Source organism: Dasypus novemcinctus, chromosome 8 (assembly GCF_030445035.2).
Source record: "Dasypus novemcinctus isolate mDasNov1 chromosome 8, mDasNov1.1.hap2, whole genome shotgun sequence".
Taxonomy (NCBI): Eukaryota; Metazoa; Chordata; class Mammalia; order Cingulata; family Dasypodidae; genus Dasypus; species Dasypus novemcinctus.
The window spans coordinates 55544299-55555207 of record NC_080680.1 but is presented as its reverse complement, the minus strand read 5'-3'; the positions used below and the strand labels follow the sequence as shown (position 1 = coordinate 55555207).

At 35.3% G+C, this 10909-nt stretch overlaps 1 long non-coding RNA gene across 2 annotated transcripts in view; it reads left to right on the top strand.

Annotated features, from left to right (window-relative positions):
* The first annotated feature begins 464 nt into the window (after positions 1-464).
* The window catches only part of LOC139439405 (uncharacterized), a 138103-nt gene continuing 127658 nt past the window's right edge, over positions 465-10909 (top strand). For both annotated transcript variants that reach the window (XR_011649317.1, XR_011649318.1), the window contains exon 1: positions 465-625. This is a non-coding gene — a long non-coding RNA (uncharacterized lncRNA). The remainder of the gene's footprint in view (positions 626-10909) is intronic.

Sequence of the window (10909 nt, the reverse complement as noted above, 5' to 3'; positions counted from 1 at the left end):
AAAATCCCAGCATAGTGCCTGATATTTAGCAAACAGTTATTAAAAATGTATATTTTTTAAGATTTCTAATTCAAAGTGACATTGGCTTTTACCCTGTACCTCTAAATAATAAATCAATGAATTATTGCCACAATTTGAACACGTCTAACAGAGGATTATTTTGTCTATGAAAAATGCTATAGGTTATTTGAAACAGAGGCTAAATACACTATGGCTTAAACAAGGGAGTTTTATTGAAAACCAGTCCAGAGTAACAGGTTTGGTGACTTGTGGGACTGGGGAAGCAGGGTCCTCCCATCTTGTAGTTCTGCCATCTGGAGATATTATCTTCAATCAATTATTGAGGATAAGATGGTTTACCATAAATCCTTATTCCAGCCAGTGAAAGGGGAGGTATAAAGAGTGCTCATTCCTTTGTCATGACTTGTAAATTGTATATATGTATTCACATCCTCTGGCTTAGTCACATGGCCACTTCTAATGGAAGGGAGCCTTGGACTTGAGGTCTTTAGCTAGGAAAGGCCTCAGGACCTGCCTGTGGTGTTTTAGCCCATGTTTGGCTAATATATCTACTACCACAGAAAAAGGGGAGAATTGGCAGTTGGTATGTTTGAGCACCAAGAGGGTGAGTAACCAGTAGTCTCTGCTAAAATCTCTTTGTGCATATATGTGTTTGTGTGTGTATGTGGATAAATTTTAGTGCTGGAATGGTATCACAGGCTGGCCTAACCTCTTTCTATCCTCAAGTCTCCTTTACCACAGCACACAAAACAAATTGACCTGCAATGATCCATTTGTGGTTTTGAGAAGTCTTTGATTATATGCAAAGATATTTTTTTATTGAAGTATATCATTCATACATGAACACATAAATAATAAATGTATAGTAAAGATTGCGAACTTACAAAATAAACATACATAACATTACACAGGGGTCTCACATGCCTTCTCTAAGTTGAGAGTTACAAGTCTAAGAAGTGATTGCTAGAGATGTCCTACTCTTGATTGGTAAAATATTAAGAATTATAATCTACTTGGGAATTTTAAAAATAGGCATCTGCTATTTTTTTACACTCTAACAAAATATTGGATGCCAAAGGTTTATTTTAACTGAGTAATTGGTTAATATATCTGCAGATGTTATTAAGACCTTTTAAGTCTACTTTTTCTTTTTTGGCTGCAGATTACTTTTCAGTGAACTGTATCTGGCTCATAATATCCATTTGTGGACATAATGGAATTCAATTTCATCATGCAGAAAATGGAACATGCTTAGTTTTTACTTCATAGGTGAAGGCTGGCACATTAAGTATAAATAAATTGACACGAGATTATAACATCACATCTATCTGAATGTAATATTAACCTTTTAGCTTGTTTGTTTCATTTGTCTTTTTAAAATTTTAGAGCATCATATATTTAATTCAATAAAGCCACCAGATTTCCTACAGAACTGTCTGGTCCATCTTTTCCACATCTGAATCCTTTCCTTCTGTACAGCCACTCCTCCTAGGTATTTGCTTTGACTTCTTTATGCAATATTTTCATTGATTTTTTAATGTATACTCTCTTCTTGTCTATTTGCTTCTTAAACTTGGTTCTGTGTTCCATCCAAAGGCTACCTCATTTAAAGGGATCAAAAACATGTATAGTTGGCCTAGACTGGTACTTTCATAATTCCATTCCTCTTAGTTAAGGAATAGAATCATAGACTTATAAAAAAGTAAATGCTAGAAAAAACAGAATCTGGGGTTGTGGAATCTTATTTTACAACCCAGTCTTACTTTATTTCTTATGAAAGTCACTGAAATTCTCCTGTTTCAGATTTTTTATTTAGTTATAAAATTGGGGATTATAGCTACTTCATGAAATTGTTGCATGATTCATAAGATAATGTACTTGAAAAGTCCTAACCTGATTCTCAGTCTTGCTACAAACACTGAATTTTTTTCTTTTATTGCCTTTAAATATAATTAACCAGCCATATATTCTATATATGAAACAGTTAAATATTTGTTTTTTTTTGGATATAGGCATTTTTTGCCCTGAGGGCCATTAGCCAATGTTAAATTTCTTTGAAGTGTGAACTGCAAACTCTGAAAATGCCAACTTTATGGTCCACTCTGACTGAGAAATGCCTGACATTGGCAATGAAAACTGTGAAATCTGATGCCTTATTCCAAAATGAGTTTGGGTAGACTTTATTTTTTTTGACTTAGCTCTCATGAGTGCACGCCCGTTGAAATGGTTTCCAAAATAGTGCTTTTACTCCATCTTGTAAACAAAGATTAATTCAGCATAAACTCCTGAGCCTTGGATAGTTTTCACTTAAATTCATATGTAGGCTCCATGTTACTTTAAAATTAGTCCTTGGTTTTACTGTAAGTTCATGATCTTGGAGAACAAAAATTAAAATCATGAACTAGCTTCACCTTCAACTTGAAAGTCAACCCGATATTTATGAAACTTCTTTACTACCCCAGAAAAATTCTATTCTACTTACTGGCTGGAATTTCCCAAAAGACAATAAAATTTGTCAGTTAAAACTGAGAAACTGCTATTGTGAAGGAATAATAGGCATTGTATTTTAAGAAGATATGCAATTATATCTAAGTCCTAATTTCAGGACTTCTAACTTGTGATTTTTAAGAGCTAATCTATCTCTGCCTCCCTTTCCCCCTAGTAAGCTAGAGACCACATAGTAACAATCTGAACACTCAACAACAGTGAAGAACTAAAATTAGCCTGTGAAGATCTAAAAACTGGAAGTTCCCTGTTGGTGTATTTCCAATAAAGATAATCAGATTATTATGATAATGCATGGAAATAATTTATATTGATTAAAGTGTATTTCCCCACATTAATAAAACTTTGTTGTTACAAATTTAACATTGCAGATAAGCCAGCTTATAAAATTTTATGAGCTGTAAATCTACTTTGTAGAAGCAAGAATGGGCACTTCATTTATGTTCCTGAAAATTCTATAGTAAAATAGTTGGACCTAGGGGAGTAAGAATGCCAGTTAGGTACTAACTGCACTATAGTTAATCACTCTCTGGGGAACAAATTCTGTAAAAGGATAAATAATCTATGCCACAAAGCAATTATTGGTGGTTCTCTCTGTTTCTTTTTGAGCCTAATGCTGGTGGGTGGAACCTCTAACCCACTGCTGGCACTCAGGGCTGAGGAGCTGGATGAAGCTTCTGGAATGTAGGGCATAATTAGAATGTGTGTGCAAGTCTCTGATGAATTTTTAATAAATCACTGATGTGCTTGAATCATCAATGAAATTTCATTACACCAGTGGTAAATTTGGTGTCTTAGCTGGGATAAAAAAAGATGGTTACAGGGAAGCAGATGTGGCTCAAGTGATTGAGCTTCAGCCTAACATATGGGAGGAATCAGGTCGATCCCTGGAGCCTCCTCATAAAGGTGTATCCACATGGTGAGCCAGTGCCAGTACAAGTGAGTCACGCAGCAAGATGATGATTCAACAAAAGAGAGATGAAGGGGAGAGTCAAAGTGAGGTGCAACAGAAACCAGGAAGTGAGGTGGTGCAGGTGACAGGGAATCAGATGAGAGGTTCCCAGGATCGAATCCTGGTGAATCCTAGAGGAGAAAAATGAGAAGACAAAAAAAAAAAAAAAAAAAAAAAAGAACGAGAAAGAAACAGATACAGAAGATCATACAGTGAATGGACACAGTCTGCAAAAACAGCAGGATGGGGGTGAAGGGGAGGGGGAAAGATGGATACAAAATTATATTTTGGAAGAAAGCCCAAAGAGATCCATATGACTCAATCTTGGATGAAAACCACTAGTTTATGAAATAAAGTAAAGAAAATATTTTCAATCCATTCCTATAGCAGTTTGATATGGTTATGAATTCCAAAAATAGATATTGGATTATGCTTGTAATCTGATCTGTACCTGGCATGACTGAGTTACAATTAGAGTGTTGAGTCCCCACCCCTTGGCACGGTAAAGAACAGAGTTGAGGGTTTCTGCTGTTGGAGTTTTGATGTTGGAGTTTGATGCTGAAGACTTAAGCTGGAGCCCTGGGAAGTCAGCATGCAGAAGAAAGAAAAGCCAGCCCCAGGAAGAAAGGAACCTTGAACCCCAGAGAAAAGCAAACACCAAGAATGAAGGAACTCAGGAAGCCTGAACCCTCACAGACATCAGCAGCCATCTTGCTTCAAAAAGACTTTGGTGAGGGAAGTAACTTAAGTTTTATGGCCCAGTATCTGTAAGCTCCTACTCCAAATAAATACCGTTCATAAAAACCAAACAATTTCTGGTATTTTGCAACAGCACCCCTTTGACTGACTAATACAGTTTCCATCTCATCTCATATGCAAATTCCTTAGAAAAATGGTGTTTTTATTTAAAATATTTTTTATCTATTATCTATCACAGTTGATACATTATAGAATACTTCAATTATGTAATTCTTTTGATATCTACTTAACAGTCCTAATCAATTTGAAGTAGAAAATCATAAATACATAATATTTAGATGCTTTCATAGACAAGCTTCAATAGAATATCTATCTGTGCACTTTCTTATAATTTATTTTATTAGATATTTTAAATTGCAAAAGTGGTACATGCTATTGTCAAAAATAAAAATAAAAATAACAATATCTGTATTAATGGACATTAATGTACTTTCTCTACCACTAATCATATTTCATCATTTTATACAATATTTGCAGCTTGATTTTCACTCACTTTTCTCTATGTTAATACATACTTGGAGTTGTTTCTTCTTTTCTTTTTACAAAAAGTATGGTCATACATGCTTTTGTTAACATCTTCAAATCCTCATTATTGGGGAATGAACAATGGACTAAAGTAGACTTATTATTATTCCACTATAGACTTATTATTATTCTAGCAATGGAAGAACTCTTATCATTGATATAAAGGCAGTGGCCACCAGAGGTTCTGAGGGATGGGAGAGGGAAGAAAGTGTAATATGGGGACATTTTTGGGACATTGGAGCGGTCCTGCATGATAATGCAGTGACAGATACAAGCCATTGTATTTTTTGACATAACCTATTGCACAAAATGGTGCAGGACAGAGTGTAAGCTATAATGTAAACTATAATCCATGGTTAGTAGGATGTGTGTTCATCAATTGTAACAAATGTACACAATAATGAGGGATACTGTGGATGTGAGAAAGTGTGGGAGGGGGAGGGAGTGGGGCATATGGGAAGCCATTATATTTTTATGTAACATTTATGTAATTTAAAGCTACTTTAAAATATTTAAAAACTTAATTATAAAAAAAGAAAAACTTGCTTTTTCAAAAGCACCTTTTGAAGATGTTGTTTTAATTAGGATATAGCCAACTGAAAGCAGATGAGTCTTTTTTATTTTTAAAGATTTATTTATCCATGGTCCCCTCCCCCCGCCCCCCCATATTGTCTGCTTTGTGTCCATTCACTGTGTGTTCTTCTGTGTCTCCTGTCTCCTCTTTAGGCAGCATTGGGAACTGATCCTGGGGCCTTTTGCAGTGGGAGAGAGGTGCTCAATCTCTTCCACCACCTCAGCTCCCTAGTCTGCTATGTCTCTTATTATCTCTCCTCTGTGTCTCTTTTTGTTGCATCATTTTGCTGTGCCAGCTCTCCTGCATGGGGAGCACTCCAGCATGGACCAGCACTCTGGCACGGGCCAGGACTCTGCTCAGGCCAGCTCACTGCATGGGTCAGCTTGCCTTCACCAGGAGGCCCTGGGAATCAAACTCTTCACTTCCCATATAGTAGAGCCCAATTGCTTGAGCCACATGTGCTTCCCAGATGATGAGTGTTAACCCAGATTACTGGAGTCCTTTATAAGTAGAAGAAATTCAGGAATAGCAAAAGAAAGCCAAGGGGAGGAGCAGAAGCTGGAAGCGAAAGGAGAACCTGCCATCACATTGTTGCTTTGTGATGGAAAAGCCAAGGACTGAAAGAGGGCCAGCAACAGTCCCAGAACACCGTGGTCTTCAAGCGCAAAGCCTCACCTTGTGAACCACTTGACTTGGACTTCTGGCCTCTAAACCATGAGCCAGTAAATTCCTGTTTAAGCCAACTCATTATATTATATTTGTTTTAGCAGCTGGGAAACCAAGATGGGACATTTAAGGTTTTCTCTCTTTTCTTATCTATTCTTTTCATTTTTTCCTTCTTACTAATAAGTATTGCACATAAACATTCATATACAAACATCCTCTCAAGAACTCTATATATGAAATAGACTTATTAAATGTAATATAATATATATAACATAGTGTATAATTAGTACCTTTTCAATACTTATTATATGTACTTGCTGTTGCAGTTGTTAATCTACATTGAACCTATTTTCTAAATGATCATTGTGTTCATTGTGCATTGGAGGCAAAGTAAAAGATTAGGCAGTGGTTGTCAACTTTGGCTGTACATTAGAATCAAATGGGGGCACTTTGGAAAATCCTTGCCCTCACCCTTGCCTGACTGCATCGTTCTAGAAGGGCAGGGTAGGAGCCAAGGCAACTGTGTAACTGTGCTCTTAAAATATCTTAAAAACTCTGTATTGTGAGGCTTAGCACCAGCTGGTAAAAGAAGAAGAGGGTTGTTGTCTCCTTTTTAAAGTTGGATTTTGCTATCCCTGATGAACAAACATGGGGACTTCCATTTAGAGAGCTCAAGCCACTGTAAATAGAAAAACACTCACTGGTGGACATATTGAGAGTTGAGGTTAGATGGAAACCGGGAGCAAGATGCCAAGACAAGAGATTCGATATTGAGATGAGTGCAAGTAGGTGGAATTGGAGCAGGCTGGGTATACTCTCCTAGTTTTCACATTGACCTCCAAGAAGCAATTTACTGTAACCTCCCCAAAGTTGCAGGCTGTATTTAAATAAGAGATTCTAAAGCCATTATATATTAGAGATTGTTAAAATTTGGAAATGCCTGCTCTGTCCCTTTGCTGAATTATTCATTTAATTCTAATAAATTTTAATTAAGTCCTCTGGATTTTCAGGTGTGTAATCAGCCATAGGTAGATATTTACATATAATTTTATTTCTTCCTTTCAATTATAATTTTATTATTGCTTCATGCTTTGTTAATCAAACCATCGATGCGTATTGCCTATGAAAAATATAGAAAACATATCTACTACATTACTTACTTTATTAGGAACAACTCTAGTATTAAACCTGATTTATAATGTCAATATTGGTTTTAAATATGGATCTTGAATCTTATGAATGGACTTTGATTTATATCATTATGATTATTTTTCTTATTCTAACTATAAATTAGGCAAACAATTTGTTATATCTATGTTATTCAGACTTTATGATCATATAATACATATTCTACCCACAGGATTTATCATAGGTTGATAGTTGATAGTGTTTTAAAATTCTGTTGTTTTACTTGTACCTTTGTTAATTTCCCCTAACTTAAAAGCTCAATACTGAGACATCTGCAGTTTTAATTCTGACCTTATTAATATAAAATAGCCCTTTTATTTATTTTTTCTTTTATTTATCTTTTTCTTCTTTATTTTCTTTTCAATGTTACATTAAAAACATATGAGGTCCCCATATACCCCCCATCCCACCCACACCAACCCTCCCACATCAACAACCTCTTCCATCATTGCGGCAAATCCATTGTACCCGGCGAATACATTCTGAGATTCACTGCAGCATATGGACAGTGGTCCTCATTGTAGTCCACACTCTCCCCCAGTCCACCCAGTGGGCCACGACAGGACACACAACGTCCAGCATCCGTCCCTGCAGCACCACCTAGGACAACTCCAGATCCTGAAAATGCCCCCACACCATATCTCTTCTTCCCTCTCCCAACCATCAGCAGCCACCGTGGCCACCCTCTCCACATCACTACTACAGTTTCTTCCCTTACTAATCACAATAGTTCCCCACCAGAACATCAGTAAGTCCACTCTAATCCATACTCAAGTCCACCATCTTGTGGACCTGGGATGGCTATGTCCAGTCCCCCTCTACATCAAGAGGGGGTTTAGATTCCATATGGATGATGGATATAATTCTCCTGCTTGCAGCTGTAGGCACTCTTGGCTCCCTGGTAAATAGCCCTTTTATAATGTTTGAAGCTTTTTTGCCTCAATACTACCTTGATAACAATATGTCCTTGCTTTCTTGAATGTGTTTATGCATCTCTTAATACAAACCTTCCTTCGTTGTTCTGTTTTGATTGTTCCTCTGTATGTAAAAACTAATGAATGCTGTTTTAGGCCAATCTGACATCCAAATATTGTCAGATTGTTGTCATCAAATATGATCTATTTTATTGCTGTCACTTAGACATTACTGAAAACTTACTTATCTTGCTAGAAAATGTTTTATCTGCTTTTATTTCCTTCAGTGTTTTGGAAGAAAAACATTTGGTTTAAAATGTCATCAATCTGTAGTAATCTAATAATTAAAATGTTAGTTGTTTATTTTCATGAATGAAATATGAGGAACGCAGTACTTTTATTATTTTGAGTTCAGATTGCTATTTAATCTTGGCATGCAAATCACTTTAATTTTTTATATAATCATTTTAATAGTCTAAAAATTTACATTTTTTGTTATTTTAGGCATAATATTTCTTTGCTTTATGTTTTAGTTTTTAATTTAAAATTTTTCACTTAATTTATCTCTGCCTATTCAATCCTTACAACCATGTCTTCGCTGCCACCACTTTCTAATCTTTGATGATTAAGTTCAGGTCTTATTCTAATAAACATTCAGAAATCATTTTTAATAGAATAAGTACTTGGACAGCATTGCTTTTATTTTTTTTACATATGAAATTATGAGCTTGGCTGAGTATATAAATATGTGTCACATAGTCATTTCCTCTCAAGTCCTGGTAAAAGCATTTTAAAAAAATGTTTTTATTAGAGAGATTGTGAATTATAAAACAATCATAAGCATGTATGGAATTCCCATACCACACCTTTTCACCAACACATTACATTGTTGTGGAACATTTGTTATAGATTATGAGATAATATCAGACTGTTACCACTAACTATGGCCTATAGCATATATTTGGTACATTTTTTCCATACCCCCTATTACTAACACGGTACATCCTTGGTATTGATGCAATGATATTACAGTATTGCTGTTAACTACAGTCCATATGTTATATTAATTTTATTTTTCCCATGTGTCTCCACATTTTTACTAGTTCATACAATGACATTCTTGTATTTGTAGTATTTGTTCTATTTACTGCAATGCTCATCCATCTCTAGGCTCACTATGTTATTCAGTCCCTGGATTATTTTCTAGCTTTCATCCCTCCTCTTATCTCTTAGTAACCTTTACTCTAGATTTTAACTCCATGCATTTATTCTTCTATTTAGTTCATATTAGCAAGACCATGTAATATTTGTCCTTGGGGTCTGGCTTATTTCACTTAACCTAATGTCTGGTTTGCCCATGATCTCATGTGTCCCAATCTCATTTCTTCTTACAGCAGCATAGTATTCCATCATACATATATACCACATTTTGTTTATCTGTTCATCAGTTGATTGACACTTGGATTGTTTCCATCTTTTGGCCATTGTGAATAATGCCATTATGAAAATCAATGTGCAAATGTCTGTTCATGTCACAGTTTTCACTTCTTTTGGATATATTCCTAGTAGAGGAATTTCTGGATCATACGGTAGTTCTATATTTAGTTTCCTGAGGAACCACCAAACTCTTTTCCACAGAGGCTACACATTTTACATTCCCACCAAAAGCGAATGAGTGTTCATATTTCTCCACATCCTCTCCATCACTTATTGTTTACTTTTAAAAAAAATCATGACCATTCTATGCAGTGTGAGATAAAATCTCATTGTCATTTTGATTTGCATTTCCCTAATAGCTAGTGATATTGAATGCTTTTTAGTGAGTGTTTTGGCCATTTGTATTTATCTTGGGAGAAATGTCTATTAAAGTCTTTTGCCCCTTTTATATTGGATTGCTGTTCTTTTATTTTTGAGTTGTATGATCTCTTTATATAGAATGGAAAACAAACTTTTTTCAGATATACAGTTTCCAAATATTTTCTCACAATAAGTGCATTGCCTTTTCACCTATTTGGTGAAGTCCTTTGAATTACAAAAGTGTTTAAGTTTGAGGAGGTCCAATTTATCCATGTTGTCTTTTGTTGCTTGTGCTTTTGATGTAAGGTAAACTTTACCATCCAGTATCTACCACCAGGTCTTACAGATGTTTCCCTACATTTTCCTCTAGGAGCTTTTTGTTTGTAGATTTTATAGTTAGGTCTTTGATTCATTCTGAGTTAATATTTGTATATGGTGTGATATAGGGGTCCTCTTTTTCTTTTGACTATGGATATCCAGTTCTACTAGCATCATTTGTTGATTAGACTGTTTTGCCCCAGCTGGGTAGGTTTGACAAGCTTGTCAAAAGTCATTTAACCATAGATGGGAGGGTTTGTTTCTGAACCATTAATTTGGTTCAATTGGTCTGTGTGTCTGTCTTTATGCCAGTACTATGCTGATTTTACCACTGTAGCTACGTAATATGATTTAAAGTCTGAAAGTGAGAGTACTCCAACTTTTTCTCCCATTTTAAGATTTTCAGGGCCTCTTACCCTTCCAAATAAATTTGACTATTGTGTTTTCCATTTCTTTAAAAAATGCTATCAAATTTTCATCATGATTGCATTGAATCTGTATATCAATTAGGATAGAATTAACATCTTATCAATATTTAGTCTTCCAACACATGAGCATGGAATGTTCTTCCATTTGTTTGGGTCTTTTAAAAATTTCTTTTAGCAATGCATAGTGGTCTTCTGAATACAAGTGCTTTAATTCCTTGATTAAGTTTTTTCCAAAATATTTATTTTTTTAATTGCTATTGTA